Source organism: Macaca mulatta, chromosome 17 (assembly GCF_049350105.2).
Source record: "Macaca mulatta isolate MMU2019108-1 chromosome 17, T2T-MMU8v2.0, whole genome shotgun sequence".
In the NCBI taxonomy this organism is placed as follows: Eukaryota; Metazoa; Chordata; class Mammalia; order Primates; family Cercopithecidae; genus Macaca; species Macaca mulatta.
This window is the reverse complement of record NC_133422.1, coordinates 13,797,408-13,822,558: the sequence shown is the minus strand read 5'-3', so window position 1 is coordinate 13,822,558 and position 25,151 is coordinate 13,797,408. Positions and strand designations below refer to the sequence as shown.

The following is a 25,151-nucleotide window of genomic DNA, read 5'->3' as shown; positions in this document are numbered from 1 at the left end:
GTTCTCTGAGAGATAAATGAGCTCAAAAAAGTAGTGGCTCATTTGTAAGTATAATATGAAAAACATGGAGAGGGCCCAGAAATTCGAGAATTTGGCATTAAAAAGGCAACTGCTTCTCAAACTCATACAGAAGAAAATGAGTAGGACTTTGGGCAAAGATGACCCATTAAAACTGAATGTTTCATCTAGGAACAAATTAAGGATTTGTCATGAGACCCATTTTAAAAATCCCTGGATAAATTAGGGTACCCAGGATAAATATCAAATTAAGTTGTAGTGTCCAGTAAGTCTTTTAAGACAGCTCAGGGAAAAGAATCTAAAGGTGATTTTTCCACCCATGTCTGATAGGCTCAGGCAGCAAAAATTAATTCAAGGATAGAAGGGAGTGGTAGCTAGTGACAGCAAGAAAGTAAAAAATTATAGCTAGTATGAAAATTAAGACTCTTGAGTCTTGAGGACTGCTAGTATGGTTATTGGCATATGAAACTGACTGTAATTGAACAGATAAGAATCTCAGTGTTTGAGAGTCATACAGCAAAATAATTATCAACCTGCACTAAAAGACACTTTTTGAGTGTTTGGAACTGAAAATGACCCATAGGCCCTTGAACATCAACAGGCAAGAAGTAGACTGAGAAAACGTTACAGCACCTGCTGAAGGCATATTCTAGCAATACCCAAGGAGGATAATGAAAGGAAGAAAACCTCACAGGAGGTGGAGCCAAGAGCTACAGAAAACAACAGACTGAAGAGCCCTTTCCAGGGAATGGAATCTGAAACCTAATCATATACAGTTGTCCCTGCATATCCACAGGTTCTGCATCTCAAATTCAACCAACCTCAAATGGAATATATTTGGGGGGAAAAAGTGATAAACATAACACCACCACAATAAAAAATACAAACTTGTAAAACAATGTAGTATAACAATTGTACAGGAAGATGTGCATAGGTTATATGCAAATACTACACCATTTATATAAGGGACTTGAGCATCCATGGATTTTGGTATTTGCAGGGTGTCTTGAAACTAATCTCCCACAGATATTGAGGGATGACTGTATAGCATGCCTTGTTCCAAGGGTAGAGAGCCATTGCAACATCTTTGCCCTTGCTGTATACCAGTGATGAATGTATCTTGCATTTTTCCTTCATCTGAATGTCTACTGGGGCCATCCTGACCTTGGTATACTGTTATAAACGGTGTAAGGAGAAACAAACAACTTACCTTATGAATGTATAGGTCTCTGTAATAACAAGGTACATGTCAAGACCAAGGTGACTAAAGGCATCACTCAGAGATCCTGGACTTGAAGTAGGATCCAGTCAGTTTGGTAAAATTTGGGGTTATAATCCCTTAGGAAAGAGGTAAATATTTTTTTGCATGTCAAAAAAATAACTACGTGTTGTGTGATAGAACTGGGTAGTCATTAGGGCTATTCACCACATATTTCCAGCACTCCTCTACGTACATGGAAGGAGGACAATGCTCTGCCCTCTTGAAATTGGATATGGCTGTATGACCTGATTTAGCCAATGACACACTTTCAGATGTAGTACAAGTGATTTCTAGGCAGAAGTTTTAAGAGCCAATATGCAATTCTGTCTTCCATCCCCTTCTGTCTGGTTTGGCAACAGGCAATGTTTCAGATCAAATCTATTTCATCAGTCTGGATTCCTTAGTCAGGATGACAAAAAGCAGAACCCCCCAGCTACTTGTGGAAGATGTTGCTGTAAACTAGTTCTTGTTGTATGAAGCCAATGAGTTTGTGAAGTTGTTTTTATACTAGCATAACTATTCTATCAAGATTGATCCACTAACGTGGGTATAAGGTATCTGTGATTTTGTTCCTGTCTAGTTCTCAAGGCACATCCCAATCATTCTCTGAAATGCTTGTACTCCAGCAATTCCAGTAAGCTACTTTAAAATAAAAGCACAATGGTGTGCAGAGCGTGAATCGGAGGTAGAAAAACCAGAGAATGATATTGAAGTCGTAGGAACAGATGAGCCCAGGTAAATATACAAAGGAATCCAAATATGAAAGGCTAAGGACAAAGCAAAGGTATTTAAAAGCTGAATGGAAAAAGGCATGGAATGCAACGAGGGAGGACAGAGGCAACCTAAACCTGTTAGAGGAGTTCTAGGGAAACCAAAGGAGAAACATTACAAAACTGAAAGGCTCATAGCATCAAACTGGACAAATAGATTAAATAGGATGGGGATTAAGAAGAAACAATTATATTTGACTATTAACAGGCCTCTGTTGTCTTCAAGAAGAGTTTCAATGGAATAAAGCATCAATAAAAGGACTGAAGAGGCCTAGAGATAAAATGAGAGGAAAAGAAGAGGGAGTTCAAGAAGAACAAGGGAATACTTGCTTCTGGCAGTCACTGCCTCATTCTTTTCTAAAAAGTAAGTCATCTTCTAAGGCTCCTCCACTCCCAAATTCCAAGGACCCCAATCTAGAAAGTGAGGTCTATATTAACCCCAGACATGTGTTGGGTGACCTCCATGCTAAATCTCTATAAGAATCAATGTGGCGTTGGGAGCTAAGCCACTCCAGGCTTGACAGTGGACAAGTCTAAACTTCTGGATAAGTCTCTCCAAGCTGCTATGTCTCTGAGCATAGTGTGGTGCTTGAGGAGGAGCCAACATTTGTTACACTTATTATATCAGACATCTCTTTTAATCCCCGTTACAGCCCTCCAAGGTGTGTCTGCATTGGATAGGTAAGAAAACCAAAGCTCATGGCCCAGCGTGGTGGCTTACGGCTATAATTCTAATTTTGGGAGGTCAAGGTGGATGGATCACTTGAGCTCAGGGGTTCAAGACCAGCTGGGCAACATGGCGAAACCCAATCTCTACAAAAAAAATACAAAAATTAGCTGGATATGGTGGCACATGACCATAGTCCCAGCTACTTCGGGGTGGCTGAGGTAAGAAGATCACTTGAGCCCGGGAGGTCAAGGCTGCAGTGAACTGAGATCGTGCCACTGCACCATGGCACTCCAGCCTGGGTGACAAATTGAGACCCTGTCTCAAGAAAAAAAAAAGAAAAAGAAAAGAAAATTAAAGCTCACAGTGTTTACATTACAAACCCAAAGTCAACTTGTTATAGGCAGCAAGGCCACTATATCTTTCAGACTCCAAAGCCCAGGCCTGTGCCATACTTCTCAACTGGGAGTATCAGTCACTATGGGGGAACCCATGGTCCTATGCCATGACATCTAGAGATGCAAAAATATGTAAAATTTGCATAAGTTTTTAATGTTAAATCGAAGACATTCTATGATGTTCAGGCGTCAGTCTGCATGCTCTTTTGCCAAGGTGGGTCCTGCTTCGGAAAAGTTTGAGAAATACTGCATGTTCATACCACCTAGAATGGAACTAGGCTGAAACACAAATTGCCGAAGCCGGTATCACTTTGACTCCAGTGAAGGAGAGGCTAGAGACCGTGCCAGAGCAAATTCCTCCCTGCATTGCATCCTTCTTTGATGCCAGGCTCCTATGTGCACACAAAGCAACTGGACGCTTGTAAAGATTACCCAGTGATGAGATGTGGCCTTCTCATTTTTTGGAATGGGGAGGTGACAAAAAGCAGCCTTTCTCCACGTTTCAAATGAAATTTTTAACTGTCTTCTCTCTCATTCCCCAAAATGATTTTGGCCTATTGAAATATAAACATTCTTAATACAAATAGGCAAATATCCGTACGTTCCCGCCATGGCTGCTGGAGGCCATCATCACCACCTCCAAGCAGAGGATGGCTGTGCCACTCACACATGCCAACCTTGGCAAATCTGCCAGGGATCCCTTCACCGAAGCTATGGACTTGACATGATAAAACTTTATTTAAAAACAAAATCTGAGAATGGATTGGAATTTACAAATTTGGGTTCAGCCAAGACTGAGACCACCAAAGTGATGGGCAGCCTGGAAACCAAGTACAGAAGCCTTGAGTGCGGCCTGGCATTTATGGGGAAATGGAACACTGACAACATATGAGGCACCAAGACTGCTGCGGAAGATCAGCTCGCATGTGGACTGAAGCTGACCTTCCATTCATCCTTCTTACCTAACACTGGGGGAAAAACGTGCTAAAATCAAGACAGGGTATGATTGGGAGCCCATCAGCCTGGCTGCAACATGGATTTGGACATCACTGGGCCTTTAATCTGGGGCATGCTGGTGCCGGGTTAGGAAGGTTGGCTGGCTGGCAACCAAATGAATTTTGAGACTGCAAAGTCCTGAGTAACCCAGAGTAACTTTGCGGTTGCCTACAAGACTGATGAATTCCACCTTCACACATGTGAATGACAGGACAAGAGTTCGGTGGCTCCATTTACCAGAAGGTGAACAAGAAATTGGAGAGTGCTGTCAATCTCTCCTGGACAGCAGGAAACAGTAATACTCATTTCAGAATAGCAGCCAGGTATCAGATTGACTCTGAAGACTGCTTGGCAGGTAAAGTGAACACATCCAACCTGATAGGTGTAGGATACACTCAGGATCCTAAAGCTAGGTATCAAACTGACACTGTCAGCTCTCCTGGATGGCAAGAACGTCAATGCCAGTGGCCACAAGCTCAGTCTCGGACTGGAATTTCAAGCCTACATGAATACTGTACAATCATTTAAAGTATTTTGAAGCATAACACCCTTCAGAATTTAGTGTATCTTTCAATGCTGTATGTCTGGGATGCAAATATTGCTAAATATCATATCAGACCTCCAGGTTTTAAAGACAATTCAGCTTTAAGGTGTTACCCTTTCAGAAGTACAGAAGAAACCCAATTCCACAAAAGGTCCTTTCAGCTGTTGACTTGGGGAGCTAGGTGGCCCTTCTAGAGATGCCACGTTTCTTTTTTACCTAGAAATAACTGCAGTTGGAACCTGATATGTACGCACTTTGTAAATGCATATTGAGTAAACGAATGAAATTGTGACTTCCTGAGAACTGAACCGTGGTTGCCTGACCCTACTTGATGATGAGAGGCTCCTTGTTAGATGGTGTGTACAAACTCACCTGAAAGGGACTTTTTAAGACAGCTCTTCATGACCTGTTTCTACTCCAGTTCATCAACACCTCTTTTACACCAAAAGGTCTGCAGGGTGTGGTTACTGTTTCTTTTGTGACATTTTGAGGTGGAAGAGGGTGCATGTGATGAAGCCAATAATTCAGGACTTAATTCAGTTTTACACTGTGGTTTTTGGTTCTTCGACCAGAGTATGACGTAGCTTCCAGGAGCTCCAGTTATAAGTTTGGAAGAGGCTGTGTGATTGTAATAACATGGTGACAACACTCAGAATCTAAATTGGACTTCTGTTGTATTCTCACCACTCTATTTTTTAGCAGTTTAATGAATACATTTTAGATTCTTCCATTCTGTGTGGAATTAGAACCTTCCCTTCAATACTGTAATTAACATCACTTAAAATAAAGTTTGAATAGAATACTGAAACCTCATCCTCCTATTGTCTTTATTAATTCAATGTAAATAAACAGGGAAAAAACAAACAGGCAAATTCTACTACTATCTAATTTATTCATTTAGTTTCACATACAGACTTACAAGAGCAAGTTTATATTAATTTAGCAACATTGCATTTGAAACAATTTTATTCCAATGCCTCATTCGCATCTTGTCTTTATTGCTTTCACCATTGCTTGACTCACTTTTCTAACAGATTCCAGCGCCCATGTCTTTCTTACAGTCTAAATTCATTGAGAGATGGTTCTTTTCCATACGTGTGGAGACCATCAATGAATATCTCATCTCAAGCCACAAGAAGCCAATTTGTGTATATTTTTTTAGAAAATTGGTTTGTTTGTCTGATAGGTATTTATTTTCAGCCTCTACATTATCATTTACTGTATTCCTCCTAAAAGTAATCTTTGAAACTTTAAGCCTTCCTTATATTCAACATTTGAAATTGCATGATCATATACACAGGGGTACATGTGAAATATTATACTTCAAATTGTGCTTACAATAATTTAAACTGTGTTAAATTTTTGTCTTAAAAAATTTTATCGGCTGACCTTAAAAAGTTTTCAAAATTAGCATTGCTTAAGGTATTTTCAGGCAAATGTGTCTTTCCCAAATATATCTTTATTATTCAAAATTAAGTATCAATAATAAAGCCCATACCATGTAATACCAAAGTCCCTCTTCTCTAAGTGATAATTGTTTAAGAAAAAATGATAAACTCACCTTATAGTCAGGCATATACGGCAACTATTTTACCAGCGCAAAATTTTCCTCAGAACCCGAGAGTTCAGAAGGGATTCATATAACTATTAATGATTCCAAATTATGTTATACCTTCACAGCATAATGACATTGGCCACAGCATAATAATAAGTTTCTCTTCCTCCTGTCTCCATATTCCTCTCTCTCCTCACTTGCCTATGCTTGATTTCTACTCATAATTCAATTCTAGAGCAATTTATATCACTTGCTGGGCCTATTGCAAGCCCCAAATTAATTACAACTTGGTAGTTTAGGGTCATATCAACATAGCTCTTCTCTAAGGGAGTGGTTCACAAATGAGGGAGAACCTAATTTCATGTGACTGAAAAAAGTAAACTTACATCAACAAATTCAGAACCCTTTGAGCATATCATTTACAATTTAATAAAAGTACATTCAGGGGGTCTTCATTAAATGCTGACATTCTTTGAGCAATATTTACCTAATAATATTAGCCAACATTCCCAGTGGTGCTGTTTCTCTGAATCATGTGTGAGCTCTTCCAATTCCTAATAAAAATGTCCTTCTATGCTGCTCATTTCCACATTCATATTTCCAGCCCTGATTCTCACCCAAGCTCCACTCCAACCTGCTCCTTAGGGATCATTTGAAACCTAGGATGTTCCACCATCATCTCATACCCAACATGCACAACAATGAATTTATTTTATTGCTTGTCTGAAGAGTTTTCTAAAAGTTTTGTGTTATTCACCATGGGAAAGAGGGAATGAAAGTTACACTTAATATAGGATGTATGGGTCTGTATAAATTAATCGACATAGCGGTCAGAAAACCCTTGCCATAGGATAGTTCTACTTCCTTGTATTACTAAATTTTGCACCCCCGAGTAAGATTTTATAAGTTGAGCTAATAATAAGTACATGTTTTTCTCTGCCTCGGTTTTGTGTATCAAGTGAGAAGTAAACACCTCCTGCTCCTTCTGCTGTAATTCCCCCTGAGTAAGCACTGCTGTGTTGTGTGTGTACATGTGTGTGTTTGTGTGTATGTGTGTGTATATTTGTGTGTGTATGTGTGCATGTATGTGTGCTTATGCACCTGTGTTTGCATAGGTGTGTATTTGTGTCTGTTTTTGTGTTTCCATGTGTACATATGTGTTTACATATTTGCATGTGTGTACGTACACGTGCGAATTTGTGTGCTTTTGTTTGAATGTGCACGTGTGTATTTGTATATGTGTGAATGTGTGTGCAGTGCATACTGTAAGAAGATTCAACCTGGGTCACAAAGTGGAAGCCTTACAGATGGCCTGTCTCCTCTTTGCCCTTCAGCTGGAGCTCCGCCCTTGTAACTTTCAAGTCATTTTCAGGGTGGGACATTCGAATTGTGTCCACCACCAGCCCCTTCAGTACAGAGAAGGGAATGCCTTGATTGAGGCCATCTTACCTTGAAATCAAAGGAACATAATAAGGAAAGTAGGATGTTGGTTCCAATTTTTGTTTTCTTGTCCACCACATCCAATACACAGATACCTTTTGTTTTAGTTTTATATAAACATCTCCTCTTTAGAGAGCTCAATCTGCTCAAACAATATGGGTTAGAGAAGAGAAGCTGTGTCCCATTTCTACAAACAACTCAGAGACCAGGTACAACATTCTCCTGCTAGACCTCCATACATACACACACACACACACACATGCTCTCACACACTCACACACATTCATGTTCACACAAACACAAATTCACAGTCGCACATTCCCACCCACCCACCCACACACTCACATACACACCCTTATTCACACACACACACATTCACATCCATACACACTTACATACACAGATACACATTTATGCCCACACATACACACACATACTCACATACACATATGTTCTCACACACACACACATACTCACATACTCATACGTTCACACACACACTCACAAACACATATTCACACACATCCACGCCCACACACACACACAATCATACACACATCTGCACTCACACACATACTGTCACACACACCCAGAAGCACCCACACAGCTTTTTCTCCTTCTCACCAGGTCATATTTGTTCCTCACATCTCAAGGAACAGGGCCCAATTACTGTCTCTGGTTCTTTTACAATGTCTGGCCTGTCAACTTGTCCTCTCCATCCCCACAGCTGTCTCTTCATTTCAGTGCATCTCCTGACACCTGAGTGACTCACAACTTCCTACTAATGAATCTCCCTGACCCCAGAATCTTTACTCTAGACCACCTTGTCCTGGCACCAGATCCATCTTCTCGATCACAGCATTTTCTTATTCCAGCAAGTGCCACCTCATTGATGATCAACAAGTCAGGCACATTTAAACGTCATTCAATGAGGAAAGGGAGATTGCAAATGTTTCTGGGTGGCTTGGCTGCCTATTCATATGGGGATAGGGGAATTGACATCTCAGCCTGTCTCTTACACTCAATAGCCTTGTCAGCAATCTCCAGAAACATAACCATCTTGCACAGGCCCTCATGGTATATTTCTATTTTTGTGCATGTCCTACCTTCCTAAAAATATCATAAGCTTTCTGAGGATAAGGATGGTGCTGAAGCTGTGAGCTCATCCTCCACAGTGGCTGTCAGGTACCTTGCTGTGTGAGTGACTCCCAGCACCACCTCCGTGACCTCTATGATCTTGGGCAAGTCATGTGAGTTCTCTGAGCATCACTTCTATTTTATGTAAATAAGACCAAGAATACCTGCCTCAAAATGGTTTTGAGACTCATATTAGCCAATGCAGCTAAAAGGCTCACCACAGTACCTGGCACACAGTAGGTACTGAATAAACCATAGCAATGATGATTATTTGCTCAGTGGAATGCAGCTGCATCAGCTAAAACCCTTTGGAGAAATGTCATGCAAGCATTTGCTGCTCTGAAACTCTGCCTAGGATACATGGAGGCAGGTGTCACAAACAACAAGGTCTCCAAAACCAATGGCCACAGCCAGAGTTTTATCCAGGACTTGGATTTTGAATGGCAATAAACAAAGTAGCTGGTTTTCAGGAATCTCCAAGCTCTCCCAGAGATCTGCAGCACCATTCCCTCCCACAAGAGACAACCACACAGAAAATGAGCTACGTGTGCAGTTCTGTGTGCCCCTATCTCAGGCATTGAAACAAGCTCATCTTGAAATGCAGCTCAATCTCTCTCTGCTGTCTTCTCTCTGAAAAGGACCCTGGCGTTGAGCCGCTCTCCAGCTCCCGTGGAGAAAAGTGAAGCTCTACACCTTCATGGTAAACCATTCATGGCCCCAGAAAGGAATGGATGGTTTCAGTCTCCCCTTTCCCATTTTTAAAAAGGTCATTTTAAAAGTTATTGCTTCTTTGCTACCACTAGATGGTACTAGACAGCTGCTTGTCATTTTTTTTTTTTTTAATTTTGTGTTTTGTTTACTGCCTCTGAGCATTAATCCAAGAAGGCTGATTACAACAGCATGCTTTGCAGACATGGGGCTTCGCGAGACCTTGGGCAGTCATCAGAAAGTAACTTAGCTGCCATTTGTTAACTGGTACCACTTCGCCTTGACCTTCATTTATATAAAGTTCCTCTTTGCCCCATCCTGGATAAAGGAAGTGTCATATAGATGATTCATACCGCATTTGCCCATATTTGGGACCTTAGGAAGGCCTTAGAGAGACGTGGAATGCAATGACTGAATTGAAGGCAGCCAGAATAAACATTGGCTTTTCCACTCTCCTCAGGAGTCATGTCTTGTTGCCCTTTATTGAGGGTATCTCAGTCCTCCTGCCTGAGACTCCCAGCAAACCCCCAGTGCCTTAGGTTTTCCGTGTAGATGCTTGCATCATCTTTCTCTTTTATAGAAGGGAAAGACAGTGGTGGATAGTAGGGAAAGACAGTGGTGGATAGTAGGGAAAGACAGTGGTGAATAGTAGAAAAAGTCGTGGGACATGCTGAGAGAGACTGGAGAGTATGGCCTGGCATCAGGTCTCTTTCTTCGCCACCCTGGCTTAAGACAATTGAAAGGCAGACCTCTGCCTGACCCCGCCAAGCTCTCAAGACATTAGATGCCACTAAATCCAGACTCACAGGAGATGAATGGATTGTCGAGAGTGGGAAAAGAGGACTTGGCATTGCAATCTGTAGTCAGGCTATGAGAATAAATGAGAAAGCAATGTAGCAGTACTATGCTAATCCAAGATTAGTCAGGAGTAGTCATTTGGAGATGGTTATCAATGAAAGATTAAAAGATTCATGCAAAATTTTAGTTAAACTGAAGGGATGTTGAGCTATGATTCAGACCTAATTTTAATTAAAATACAACCTCTGTTTAACATGGGCAGTTGGAACAATTGCTTAATCTTTCTGAGCCTCAGTTTTGTCATCTGGAAAAAAATAATACTTTCTGTGAAATTATTGAAAAGACCAAGAAAAATAATGGCTGTAAAGCTCCTGGCATTTAGCAGGAATTTGCCAAATGTCCCTCTCTCCTCCAAGTAGCTACAATGGAAAGTAGCCGCCCCCCCACTCCACCCCCCCAGCATCTTCACCCATACCTTTTCCTAGAGTAGAGGCTAAGTTCCCAGGAACTACTCTCCAGCCACTGAAGTTATTGTGAAATGTAGGAAAACCTGTAATGCCAAATCTTTGGTTTCCCCTGCCAATAGCAATGGCTTCCACACCTTCTATTCATATGCCCCAGTCACATTGAAAAGAGACACCTTCTAATCTTGGAAGAGTTTACCAGCAGTGAGACAGGTATATTATTTCATCCATTATCATAAGGAAAATACTTTTATTTCCTTAAACAGAATTTTTCTATTGAAAAGAGAAACAATTTTGCTTCATTGCTGTTTTTTCCAAAAGTAGTTCCTAATGCCCAGTGTGACAAATCAAAGAGACACTGTGAAATGATGGTATAATCTTTTCTGTCTACATTGAAGGAAGGTAAAGTGAAATTAATAGGTAATTCCATACAAATAATTGCTACAGAAACCAGCATGACATTAAGCTAACATATAAAAAAAGGATATTTCATCTCTAGGTACAGAGAACAACAGATTTAAAAAGCAATAATTTGAGTTGACTATTACACACTCTCAATATATAGGGATTCAGGAAAAGCTATTAAATAGCAACCTTACTACCATCTACCAAGCAAGTAGCTGGAGTGAGTAGATTCTCATGTTGGAGCAAGAAATTTAAAATTCTTCTGCTTATCATTAAAAATTATAGTCATCTCAATGTTAGTAGCATCTACAGAAACACAAAAGGAAGAAAAGAAGGAAAAAAAAAGCTAAAGAGAAAACCTGTATGGGAGGAAGTAGAAGGAATAGCATCTATTGTACTACAGTGTCTGCTTTGTGCTTTTAAATGACTCAAATCCTTTGGAGTGTTTTACTTAAAAAACATCAATGTTAGAATAAAAACTTTGGTGGACTTGGTAATAATCTAGTATTATGTTGGAAATAATGCTAAAGCCATTTTGGGGTTCTGTATCAAAGACAGCCAAAATCAATTAGTAATTTCTGCCATGCATACTGTAGGCAGAATTGAATAGTTTAGAATCTCCCCAGTGTTCCTCTAGTACCAGATATCTGGGAGAAATTAGAAGATCATCACACATGCCCAGGGGAAAAGGCACGGAGTCACAGAAGACCTAGAAAACTTTAAATGTGCACCTCAGGCTTATCCTCAGTACAGAGACAGTCTATAACAGTGTACACACACACACCAAGAATGGTGAAGTAGGAGAATGTAATTTCCAGAATTACCAAACTATTAGATTCAAATGTTCAGTTTTCAACAAAAAATAACAAGTCATGCAAAGAAACAGGAACATATGACCCATTCAAAGAAAAAATATATCAACAGAAATTGTCCCTGAAAACAACCTGATAAAAGTTATTCTAGCAAAAGAGTTTAAAACAACCATCTTAAAGATATGGAGAAAGTCAAGAAAATAATGTGTGAACAAAATGGAAATACCAATAAAGAGATATAAAGTCTAAAAAGACAAAATATCTCTGGGGCTGAAAAGCACAACAATGAAAATGAAAAATTTACTAGAGGGCTTCAAAATCAGATTTGAGTGGGCAAAAGAAAGAAGCGAGAAACTTAACGATAGGACAATGGAAATGATCAAATCTGAGAAATAGAAAAAAGATTGAATAAAAGTAAACAGAGCTTAAGGAACACATGGGATAACATCAAGCAATCCAACACACACATTTTGTAAGTCTCAGAAGAGAGAGAAAAAGGTAGATAAGTTGTTTGAAACAAATAATAGTCAAAACCTCAAATCAAGTTTCGTGAAAGACACAAATGGAAACATTCAAGATAGTCAATAAACTCCAAGTAGAAGGAATTCAAAGAAATCCACACTGAAACACATTTTAATCAAACTGTTGAAAGCCAAAAACAAATAACCTTAAAAGTAGCGAGAGAGAAGTGATTCATCACATACAAGGAATTTTCTGTAATATTATTAGCATATGCTCATCAGAAACTCTGCGGGTCAGAGTGGGCTAATGTATTCAAATAGCAAAGGAAAAAAGAAAACTAGTCAATATTCTGTGAATTATATTTGTCTTACAAGATATGCTAAAGGAAGTCTGGCAGGTTAAAATAAAAGGACACTAGACAGTAATTTGAAGCTATATGAACACATAAATATCCAGTAAAGGTAAATACATAAAAAATTGTAAAAGCTAGTATTATTGTAACAATGTGTGTAACTCTACTTTTTATTTTCTGTGTAATTTAAGAGGCTAATAACACTTTAAAAAATGCAATTATTAGTCAAAGGCAATGTTATTGTGGCTTTGGTTTATAGCTTCACATTTTATTTCATACATAATTTAAGAGGCTAATGCATTAATAATTATTAGTTTATGTTTTGGGGCACCCAGTATGTAAAGACGTAATTTTGTAGCATCAACAAGTGAAAGAGGTGGGGACAGAGCTGAAGGAGCAGAATCTTTTTATGTTATTGAGGTTAAGCTGGTATATGTTCAAATTACAGCGTTAGAACTTTTGGTTGTTAACTCCCATAACCACCACAAAGAAAATGGCTAAAGAATACATACAAAAGAAAATAAGAAAGAAATTTAAACATTTCACTACAAAAAAAAAAAAACAAAAACTCAACTAAACACAAAATAATACAGTAATGCAGGAAATGAGGGACAAAAAAATCTATAAAGCATATAAAAAATAAATCCCAAGATGACAGAAGTAAATCCTTCTTCATGAGTATTAACTTTAATTATAAATGCGTTAAACTTTCCAATCAAAACATGGAGATGGGCAGAACAGATTTAAGAAGTATGATCCAACTGTATGCTGTCTAAAAGAGACTCACTTTAGATTCAAAGATGAAAATAGGTTGAAACTGAAGGATGAAAAAGAGTACTCCATGCAAATACTAACCAAAAAGAGAAAGGGTAGATACAGTAATATGAGAAAAAAATCATATAAATTTTAAAAGTTTACAACAAAGATATTATATACCAATAGGCTTACTACAACAAGAAGTTACAACAACTGGGTGCAATATTTATCTGGGAGGTGATGCCAGGATACAGGATTGAAGGAAGTGAGAGGAATGGGATAGAGAAGACAAATCCCCGTTTATCTAGACTGCTTCTGTAGACAACGTAGGTTTGACTCTGCACACTTCTATCTATTTTTGTAAGGAACTGCTCCATATTCTTAAACAGTATTGTATATAGAATGCCTCCTAGCACTGTCCACATAAAGAGAATTCGCATAGCATGTGGATGTGGGGAAATGTGAAAGGGAATGCAAGAAGACTTTCTTCTCTCATTAGTTGAAAGTTTTTACATGGCATTCTCTTGGGGCCAGTTTCTATGGCTTTGGAGAAGACCCTGGAACAGAATAAGGAAGGGTGACTATAGCTTCAGAGGTAGAAAAGCCTGGCAGTTTGAGGGGAGTCTGAGCTTGAAGTATATCTTACAAGTGGGCTGAAGTACTGGTATACTCATTGAATAACTCAGTCTAATGATACACATGTAGGTAATTATAAATGGTGGTAAGTGCACCAATAGAACTTTGCACAAGGGTTAGGGAGTTCAGGGGAGGGCACTTAACTGAGCCTGGGAGTGGGAAGAGCACGATGTTAGAGAAAGCAGAGATTTAAAAGATGAGTAGAATTTGGCTAGAAAAAGAGAAGAGAAGGACATTTCAGCAAAGAAGTATGTACAAAAGCAAACGCATTGAAGCAAGAAACGGGTAGGGGCATAGTATGTGTGCATGTGTGTGTGTGTGCACGCACATGCGTGTGTGTGTGTGTGTGTGTAGCCACAGGCAGTTACTGGTGAATGAATGTGCTACCCAAGCAATGAAAAATGACAAGATTAGAGAAGTGTGAAAGTGTCACATGAGCCCTGAGTCCCAGGTTAAGGCATTGTTCTTTACGCAGAGGACAATGGGCAGCTAAAAAAGTATTAGGCAGAAAAGTCACCTGGATGTAGGACAAGATATGAAGGAGACAGATCAGACTGGCAGCCTCTGCAGTTGTCCAAGCAGGATATAGTAGAGACCTGAGCCACCCTTTTTTTTTTAAGTGAAGTCAATTGATGTGTAATTTGAAAGTCAGGTTTATTGAGGTATAATTTACCTTTTTAAGTGTACAGTTTGATGAGATTTGACAAATGTATGCCACTGCATACATTAAATGTACTTACTGCCACTATTAATACAGAATATTTCTGTTATAGGTTGAATCGTATCACCCCAAAATTCATATTCTGAAGTCTGTAGGACACCAGAATATGCCACCCCAAAATATACCTTTTTGGCATAAGGATTATTTTGAGCTAATTATTTTGAGAAACAGCAGACACAAGAGAATCTCTAAAGACAGAGCTTAAGTTGCCATTTATAAAGGAAATTTCCATCTATAAAGGAAATCTCCATTTGAGGGTGTCTCCCTCTTTATACCAGGAAGAGAAGGACTGTGTATCACAAGACACTCTTATCAATGGAGAAGGCACTGGCTTAAATCTGTATAACGTTTAAATCATACCCTTGTTTATCACACTTTTCCTGGTCACCTTTCTATAACTTGTTTCCCTAGCCCCAAATCGTCTTTCCTTTGTGTTAGCCCAAGTTGGTAAATCCAAGTTCAATGACCCCTTTGAATTATTCATTCCTGTTTCTCCCCTATATATATGAAATATACATGTAAATAGACTTCTGTGGTTATTTTTCTCTTGTTAATCTGTTTTGTTACAGAGCCCCAGCCAGAAACCTAGAAAGGTAAAAGAAAACATACATTTTACTCCTCTTCAAGTCCTAACTTACAGTACCTCCAAATATGACCTTATTTGGAAAGAGGTTAATTGAAGATGTAATTAGTTAAGATGTGGTCCTACTAGAATTGGGTGGGCCCCTCATCAAATACGACCAATGTCATTATAAAAAGGGAAGAATTTAACACAGACACAAATAGGGAAAATGCCACATGAAGATGAAGGCTAAGATCAACGTGATGCATTATCTGCCATGCAGGGAACCCTAGAGACTGTAAACAAACCACCAGGGAGTAAGAGAGGAGCATGGAACAGATTCCCCTCCCAGCTGTCAGAAGAAATCTACCCTGTCAACATTTTGATCTTAGACTTCTAGCCGCCACAGCTATGAGACCATAAATTTCTGTTCTTTAAACTACTCAATTTGTGGTACCTTGTTATTGCAGCTCTAGCAAACTAACACAGTATTCAATTCCCAAAAGTTGCTCTGTCCCCTTGCAGTCAATCCATATCCCATTCTTGGTCCCTGACAACAAATCGACTGATTTCTGTCTGCATAGTTTTTCCTTTTGCACAATATCCTATAAAAAAAGGTAATAAAGTAGGTAGTAACATTTTGTGCCTAGCTTCTTCCATTTGGCATAATGCTGGGGCTTCAGTTTTGTTGCTGCATGTGTCAGCAGTCTGTTTCTTTTTATTGCTGTGTGGGATTTCTTTGCATGGATGTACCACGATTGGTTTGTTCATTTACCAGTTGATAGACATTTGGTTTGTTTCCATTTTCGGGCCTTATGAAAAAAGCTGATATGAATACATACATGTAGATCTTTTTGTGTGAGCCATTTTTTATGTTTTGAATTAATTTTTTTCTCTCTGATTTTATGGTGTTCCAAGTAGTTGAGCATTAGAGGTCATGTCAGCTACTGCAATTTAGGAAGTCTCAGGAATTGAGAAGGGCCAGCTCAAGTGGCTTCAACTGGATATGTCACCCCTAAGTCTCCCCTTCTGCTTTGGTGTTTCATTTAGTTTCATATGCAGTTTTCTCATCTGACTCAACATCTTAATTCCAGGCACTTGTGAGAAATTACATTGCTTGCAAAATGGCAGGAAGAAAAGATCAAATCTCTTTTGAATTTAAATTTGGAATAAAATGGAATTTTTGTTTAAATTCAATAGAAGCAGTTAACAAAGGAATACAGACATTAAAGATGTTTCATTAAAAGTACTCATAGTGCTACATTGAGTGATTCACGGTTTTGAGCATTTAAATGAGTCATATTCATCCAGTGCCTAAGCTAATTTCTATTATAAATGAAGTACTTAGAGAAATTGTGTTTACCAGCTAAGAACCATGTAAATTCTCCCCAGCTTAGGTTCTACCTCCTTCATGAAGACGTTCCGTAAGGCTCTTGCCTCAATATTTTACTCTCTAAATTCCCCCTTGAAAATTACAATACTACCCATTTGATCTCTCATAGCAAAATAACATATGCATCTGTATTCAATAGATTTTGTGTGTGTGTGTGTGTGTGTAATATATGTTATGGGATTTAATCTCCAAAATGTCAGAGAGCACTCAAATAAAAAGAGCCAGGTAGAGATTTCTTAGTCTGTTTCGTGTTGCTATAACAGAATACCATAGGCTGGGTAACTTAGAAACAAAAGACATTGTTTCTCATGGTTCTAGAGGCTGGTAAGTCTAATAGCAAGGTGCCAGTGTCTGGCAAGGGCCTTTGTGCTGTGTCACTCCATGGCAGAAGGCAGGAGGGCAAGAGAACATAAGAGAGCAAGACAGAACTCACTTTTGTTTTTTTATTTTTTTAAAAAACAAACCACTCCTGTGATAAGAATGTTAGTCCATTTATAAGGGCAGAGCCCTCATACACCAATAACTTCGTAAAAGTCCCACCTCTTAACACTGCTGCACTGGAAATTCAGTTTCCAACACATGAAGTTTGAGGGATACACTCAAACCATAGCAAGAGATAATTTTACTATTCATGATTAAACAATTATAAAGCACTTGTCATTTTTTAAGTTACTTCTATGTGCTACAACTATGCTGACCAATTTATTTGTGCTTTCTCATTTATATTAGTTTAATTTAACCTAATTCTTATAACAACCTTACAGCATATTAAGGTGGTAGTGGTTAAGAGATAAAGTTTGGGATCAAAGAGAACTGGATTCTCATTTTGGCTCTGTTACTTTCTGGCTGTGTGATCTTGGTGAAGCTGCTTGATGTCTTAAAGCTTTTTTGTTTGTTAAATGTTAATACAGGCATCACAATCTCTCATGTTATAAAAAGGACAAATGAAGTAATGCATTTAAACAAACACTCAAAAATAAAATTATACAGGTTAAGCAATACTCATCTGGAAATCCAAAATGCTCCAAAATATGAAACTTTTTGAGCAGCAATATGATGCCACGAGTTAAAAATTACACACATTAGTTACTGAACACAAACTTTGTTTCAGGCACAATATTTTTGTTTGTTTTTCTGAGACAGGGTCTTGCTCTGTCGCCCAGGCTGGAGTGCCATGACATGGTCACAGCTAACTGCAGCCTCAACCTTCCAGGTTCAATAGATGCTTCCACCTCAGCCTCCCGAATAGCTGGTACTACAGGCACATGTCACCACACTTGGCTAATTTTTATTTTTTGTAGTGATGGGGTTTCGCCATGTTGCCCTGGCTGGTCTCTAACTCCTGGGTTCAAGTGATTCACCTGCCTTGGCCTCCCAAAGTGCTGGAATTACAGGCATGAGCCACTACACCTGGTCATTACACAAAATTATTTAAAATATTATATAAAATTATCTTTAGGTTATATGGATAAGGTGTATATGAAACATAAATTCCATATTAAGACTTGTGTCCCATCCCCAACATATCTCATTAGGTATATGCAAATATTCCAAAATAAAAACAGATTGCAAAATGTGAAACCCTTCTTGCCATAAGCATTTCAGGGATACTAAACCTGTATTGCATATATAAGGAAATTAAGGCTCAGAGAGGTGAATTAATCTGTTCAAGATCACACAAAAGTGTCAGAAGTTAGGTAATGAGTCAAAGGACATTCATCCCAGACCTGACCTTATAATTGTCCACACCTTACACTTCTATTCTCTCCCCTGTAGCACTTGTCACACCTAAGTATTTATGCGAGATGCACTTTTAAATTCATTTGGAGCAAAGGAATTAATGCTCGTAGTTAAAAAGGACTCTCTCCAACTACACAACTATCTAGATAAGATTGGCTTACGCATTCAATTCCATACCTTCAGGAAGCATAAATTGCACTGAGATTTCCAAGTAATCCTAGAAGATCCATATTCCTATGGCCTCTTCTGCTTCTAGGTCTCTGCTTATTTGTGTGGTATCTTGACTTCATACATATGGATCCAAACGAGATGCTGAGTTTCTTCATTGGCCTTTGTTGAAATAAAGTATGGAGACTCATCCAAACTCTAGAGTTGATATGAAGATTACTTTAAACTGAAGACATTTTAGTTTCAGATGCAGAAACAACTTTGTTGGAGTTTCTCACATCTGACTAAAAGCAGAGACTTCCAAGAGTGAAGCTGCCATAAATCCTCTTGCTGGGGGTGCTTCACTCCAGGTAAGACCACTCACTCACGGTGGGATGAGAGATTGCATAAAAACATCATCACAAACTGTCATATGTTTCACTGGGTCTTCTTAAAAGCCAATTTGTTTTTCCGAAAGCCCATTTGTTTTCCCATCGAAGCCCTTTCTCACTCTTCTCTTTTCTTTATTAAGTTGGGATACAAACCCCTGTATCTAAATGTTCAGGAAGCCTCTTCATCTGAATGGTCTTGGATGCATAATAATCTTTTTTCCTGTTGATCTGCTGTTGCCCATTAATTTTCAGGTCCCTGATTACTGGAATTAAGTTGGCAGAGTGGAAGTTTTTCCTCTTAACAGAAGTTTCATGTGTGCTCACACATGTATGCTTAGACGACTTCCTTAAGAAGTAGCAAGGCACAGCAATGGTTCACTCTCAACTACTCCCTCTGTTATAAGGAAATTCATTCTTTCCTGACTTCTATATGCAGACATTTCCAAACAAGCCATCAAGCATCCCATGAGACAAAAACTCCTGTCCTTTTAAGGAACACTCTCCTTCAAAGGTAACCATGACTGCAAATAAAAATGTTTTCTGTTAAACATGCATATAGTTATTGCGTTACTCGTGGATGTGTGCTGCACCATATTCCATTGTGACCTTATTGTTCTCTACTCTTCATGGCATAAGTAGTAATCTCATTAAGGGAACAAAAAGGTTACAACTTTTTCATATAGTTTAGTTGATTTGGGGATGGATCATATATTGTGGAGATATCTTCATAGTTAAAAATTTGTGAGGAATTTTCTGAGCACCTTCCTCTCAAAAGCTGAGGGTCTGCAGTATCTTTCGTATGCTGACATTTGCCATTTCTTTCTGTCTCTGCAAATGGTACCTTGATCCAAGTCACCAGCATCTCTCATCTGGACTACCACAATAGTCTCATAACCGGCTTCCACGTTTCCACATACCAATTAGTGATCTTTTAAAAGTGTAAGTCAAATGAGGTCACTCCATTACCTTTAGAATCTAAGCTCCCAATTCCAGCCTTCAAATCTTTCTCTTCAGCCCCATTCCATACCACTGTAACCCCTCCCACTGTTATCAAATAAAAGGTATTCTGTGCTAGAAGCCAATGCTATGACACCAGATTTTTGAGAAAGGAAAAGCTTTATATTGCAAGTTGACTCACAAGGAGACAGGAATGTCAAGCTCAAATCTGCCCTGTTGGCTTCAAAGCAGCCAGTGGGTAAATTCTAAGATTAGTAGGTGATTGGTGGAAGGAAAGGAGAGGTCTGTAAGGTCCTTGAGCATGTGCAGTTATCTCGTTGTACTATCTCATGGGTCACATGTGCAAACTCAGGGGGAGTTATTATAAAATAGGTGGTGGAAATTCAGGCTGTGACATCAGCAAGCTCATTCTATGCAGACACCAGTTAGCCATATTGGTTCTAACCAATTTCAACCAGTTCTTTCATCTCTTAAGCAGAGGGAGTTTCAGTGTTTTGGCAAGGTGTTTCTTTTTTCATCTGCCATCCTGCAAACTCAATAATTTCTGTTTAGTAATTGGTTTCTTTACCTCTTTGGTTAAGCACAGCTTCACCATCACCTGCTCCAGCTACTTGTACTCTTCCTCTGACACACCTAGATCCTTATGGTCTCTACACTGGTTGTTTCCTCTGCCAGGAATGCTGTTCTCCTGGATCACATTACTCACTCCTTCTTATCAGTTAACTCCTAAATCTTGTGTCACCCCCTAACAGAGGCCACCTATCCCAGTCTCTCTCCCTTTATACCCAGTTTAATTTTCTTCAGAGAACTTCTCTCTAGCTGAAAGAATCATGTCATTAATCTGGGTGATTATTTATTATTGTTTTTACCACTAGAATATAAACTCCTTGAGATCAGGTAACTGGTCTGTTTTATTCACCTCTGTATTCCTTGTATATAAAACTTAGCACCTAGCACATAAAAGGTATTCAACAAATATCTGTTGAATTGTAGAATGAATGGCTTATCATCTTCATTTCTACTGTCAGTGGTCTATGACAATCTTTCATCTGAGCTATTGTGCTTTTCTCCTGAGCAACAGATACCAGTTTCCTCTATTTATTGTTATCAGTATTTGCTTTCACATACAGCAAGTCTGCTTATTTTACATCCCTCTTTAAAGACTTCTACTCACTTGCTATCACCTGAAAAAACATAAAAGAAAAAACTCTTTAGGTAGCATACAGGGGCCTTTGTGATCTGGGCCCTGCCCACGTTGTGAGGCTGCCATTCAACCACTCCTCCCCAACATGACACCCAGGGATGCTATGGTTGATTGAAACTGAACATCTTTCCAGTCAATTAATAAACTAAAAGTCATTAATACATCCCCAAGTAACAGAGATTGCATTTTTCCACTAATATGCAATAGCTTCCTAACTCTCTTTTGTGCTGCTATTCAAGCCTTTCCTCACTCTCCACAAAACCCCAGACCTTCCATTGAACCTCAGCCTCTCTCAGAGTATTCCACATCTTCCAACAATCTCCACCCCAGTTTTTAATCCTAACGTTCTAGAACTTAAAGCCCTTAACTCAGAGCTTCTTAACATGCAAATCCAATCTGTTTCTTTGCTGAGTTAATTTTAATTCAAAATTCAACCCACAAATTAATAATAAACAACATGAGTGACCTGGTTCCTAATGGCATCATCTTAGACTGAAAGAGTCAATGTGGTTTGCAAATTGGCTACAGGGGAGTGGCTATGAGCTTGTGGTCCTGTTCACATGGACATTAGGGATTCTGGCAAGTATTTGTAGCTCCAAATAAATGAGTTTCCTGCTAAGTGAGACATCTGGGATCGCCCCCAGGAAGCTTCTAAAAGTCAAGAAAGTCTCTTGATGAAACAGCCTCTGCATCCCTAACACCAGCTGCCAGGTTCCCACCAGGTGATCTCCAAGTGTACCCCAAATAATACACACCACAATCTGACAAGCTTCAGTGTCAGAACAACCCACTTGCTCTTAAAAACCTCCTTTTTTCTTCCTTGTCCAACACAGCTTCTAACTTCTTTCTAACACTGATATTTCCATGGCAACAAATCCTTCCTTGTTCCTTAGGTAATGCTTCCCCAAACTTGTTTGTTTAGCTGTGGCCTCTTATCTCTCCTACTCATACCTAAAATACCAAGAAAATATATTAAGTAACATAACCCAAATGCCTGATGATTCTTAATTGTTTCAATCCCAGTTTCCACCACTTCTTTTAAGATGTGTTTCTTCTGATATAGTGAAATAAAAACCAAGTTCCAGGAAATTCTGAGAACTTGGTAGCACTACAATCTTATCTTCTCTGCAGTCTCTACATGCTGATTTTGGACCTCAGGTTGATCATCTGCATTAAGAAAGACATTTGGATTTTTCTGGATTTCCACACATAGACCGAATTCCCACAATTAAAGGACTATCAAGAATCACTAGATCCATCCAGATAAGTGACACAGAATACTTACCTCATTCTTGAATTTCTCTGTACTTATGGAAACAGAGTAATATTCTACTTATGCAATATTCCTTGAGGAACTAATATAACAGAACATTACCTTAGACCAAAACAACAATAACTTTTTAAAAACCTATTCTATGGAAAAAATCCTGAACATTGTTGACAGTTGACTCTTTAGCAAGATGCAAAATATATGCACAGTAATGCTAAGATATTTTGGATTCTGCAATTTCCACTGAGGAAAGAGATGTTAGTACTACTCACTGCATCTGGTGGTTAATTTTGTATCAATTTGGCTAGATTAAGGGATACCCAGATGGCTGGTAAAACATATCTGGGTATGTCTGTGAGGATGTTTCCAGAAGAGAAAAGCATCTGAGTTGATACACTAAATGAAGACGGTCCCCCTCAAATATGCAGAAGGGCAGCATTTAATCTGTTGGGTGCTCAGATAAAACAAAAAGGTGAAGGAAGGACAAATTCACTCTCTCTCTGGAGCTGAACCATCCATCTTCCTCTGCCCTGTGACATCAGAACTCAAGATTCTTGGGTCTTTGGATTCTGAGACCTACACCAGAGCTTCCCCCAGGTCTCAGGCCTTTGCCCTAGTTCCAGGCCTTTGGACTCAGACTGAATTACATTAGCTTCCCTGGTTCTCTGTAGCCAGCATATCATGGGACTTTCCGGCCTCCATAATCATGCAAGCCAATTTCCAATAGATCCCATGTTATATATTTCTCTCTATAGGTATTCTATTAGTTCTCTTCCTCTGGAGAACCTGACCAATAAACACAGAATCTCATTGGTATGTTTTGTGAAAATTGGTTATGCTATCAAAGATCTTAGCAGAGCATAGTTCATAAACTATGTCAGAGAAACATTTTATTACAAGTCACAGAATTTTAGTTTTGTGAAATTTTGAAGGGCTTAACTTTCTAAGACTTCTTCCAGGAACCCAAAATATCTGGCTGCTAAATAAGTCCGATCAAATCACGTATCTGGTATCTCAAAAATCTTTGCTTTGCTAGATACAGGCAGTAAAATGTATATGACTTCTCAAATAAATAATGTGTTAAATTCATGGCTTCATGGGACTCTCCAAATGACTGACAAGCCTTAAGGTTGCAGGCTGGCAGATATCTCATGCTGCTGAGGTTTTTCTTGAAGAGGTGAGGATTCCACAGGAGAATTCTAATAAGCAATCAAGTTACAGCCCTTGAGCTTCTTAACAAGTGAGCCTAATGATTAGAGGAGGTATGAGAATGCCAGCAGATCCACACCTGATTTGATTCTATGCATCAAATGTGGGTACATTTCTCCTTCCGTGTGCCTGTGTGTGTGTGTGTGTGCGCACGCGTGCATGTATGTACATACATGCATGTACATGCACAGGAATAATGTACTTATATTAGTTAAAGACAGCAGCTGGGGATGGAAGGGAGGTGTGCATAGTCAGAGAGAACATGTCCCTTCATATTTAAATTCAAGGTAATATCATATTTTAAAAGGATAGTACTATGGTAGCTAGATTAATGTGTGCAAATGATTTCAACTTTTTAGACAAGCCTTTTCCAACTGAGAGTCTGTGGCAGAATTAAGCCCCATATAAAATTGAATAACTATTTTCTCAACTCTCCCGAGGATGGTACTGTCTAAACAGTACCATTCTAGGTACACAGAAATAAATCAATTCATTACATATAAATGATGACATAGGGTATATATATGTATGTGTATATATGTGTGTGTGTGTAGTATATATTTAGAGATAAACTTGTTAATACAAGTTTATCTTGTATTATATTTATTATATTATAATAAATATTATAATATATTATATATATATTTATATATAATATACAATTACATATATAGAATTCTACAAAATATCAAATATTCTTCTGGCATGTTTTCCAGTGGAGACATTAAAATATTGGAAGAAAGTAAGTGAGGCAGGAGGAAAGGAAGAAAAAGGCCCATAAGAATGTCAGGAATGTTATCAAGAGCCCCAACTTTGCCATCTAAATGTGCCATTTTAAAAATGTTAATTGTATTATGGGCCACTTTAGCAGGAGGACTACTGTGAAAATAGGAAGGAAATGTTTGTGGAAAAATGAGTTCCAGGAAATATTCTTCTGCTTGCATATTAAAGAGCTCAGATCTATAGGACAATGACATTGGGAAGAGTTGCCTGGCTGGTATTCAGGCTGTGATTTTGCAGCATGGTAAGCATAGCCTTAGGTGATAATAAACGATAATGAATGAATATGTGCTCACCAGCAGGCACACAGAGTTGTGCTTTGGTTCAGAATGGAAGAATATGCAAGGGACAGTGGTACAAAGCTAGTTTTTCTTTAGGGGATTCATTACAGTACAGCCTACTAACAATAAATGTGCTCCAAGGAAGCTCTGGACAGGTGTTAAGAATCTTTGTCTTAGTATATCAGTCAAACTCAATTAGCTATTGGTGACCCCATGGAAGAACATTCCATGCTTATGGATAGGAAGAATCAATATATTGAAAATGGCCATACTGCCCAAGGTAATTTATAGATTCAATGCCATCCCTATCAAGCTA

General features: G+C 38.8%; 1 protein-coding gene and 1 pseudogene across 2 annotated transcripts in view; one reads left to right on the top strand and one right to left on the bottom strand.

Moving 5' to 3' along the window:
• The window catches only part of RFC3 (replication factor C subunit 3), a 622,442-nt gene that overhangs the window by 378,864 nt on the left and 218,427 nt on the right, over nt 1-25,151 (bottom strand). The window lies entirely within an intron of this gene.
• On the top strand, nt 3,765-4,648 carry LOC100428317 (non-selective voltage-gated ion channel VDAC1 pseudogene; annotated as a pseudogene).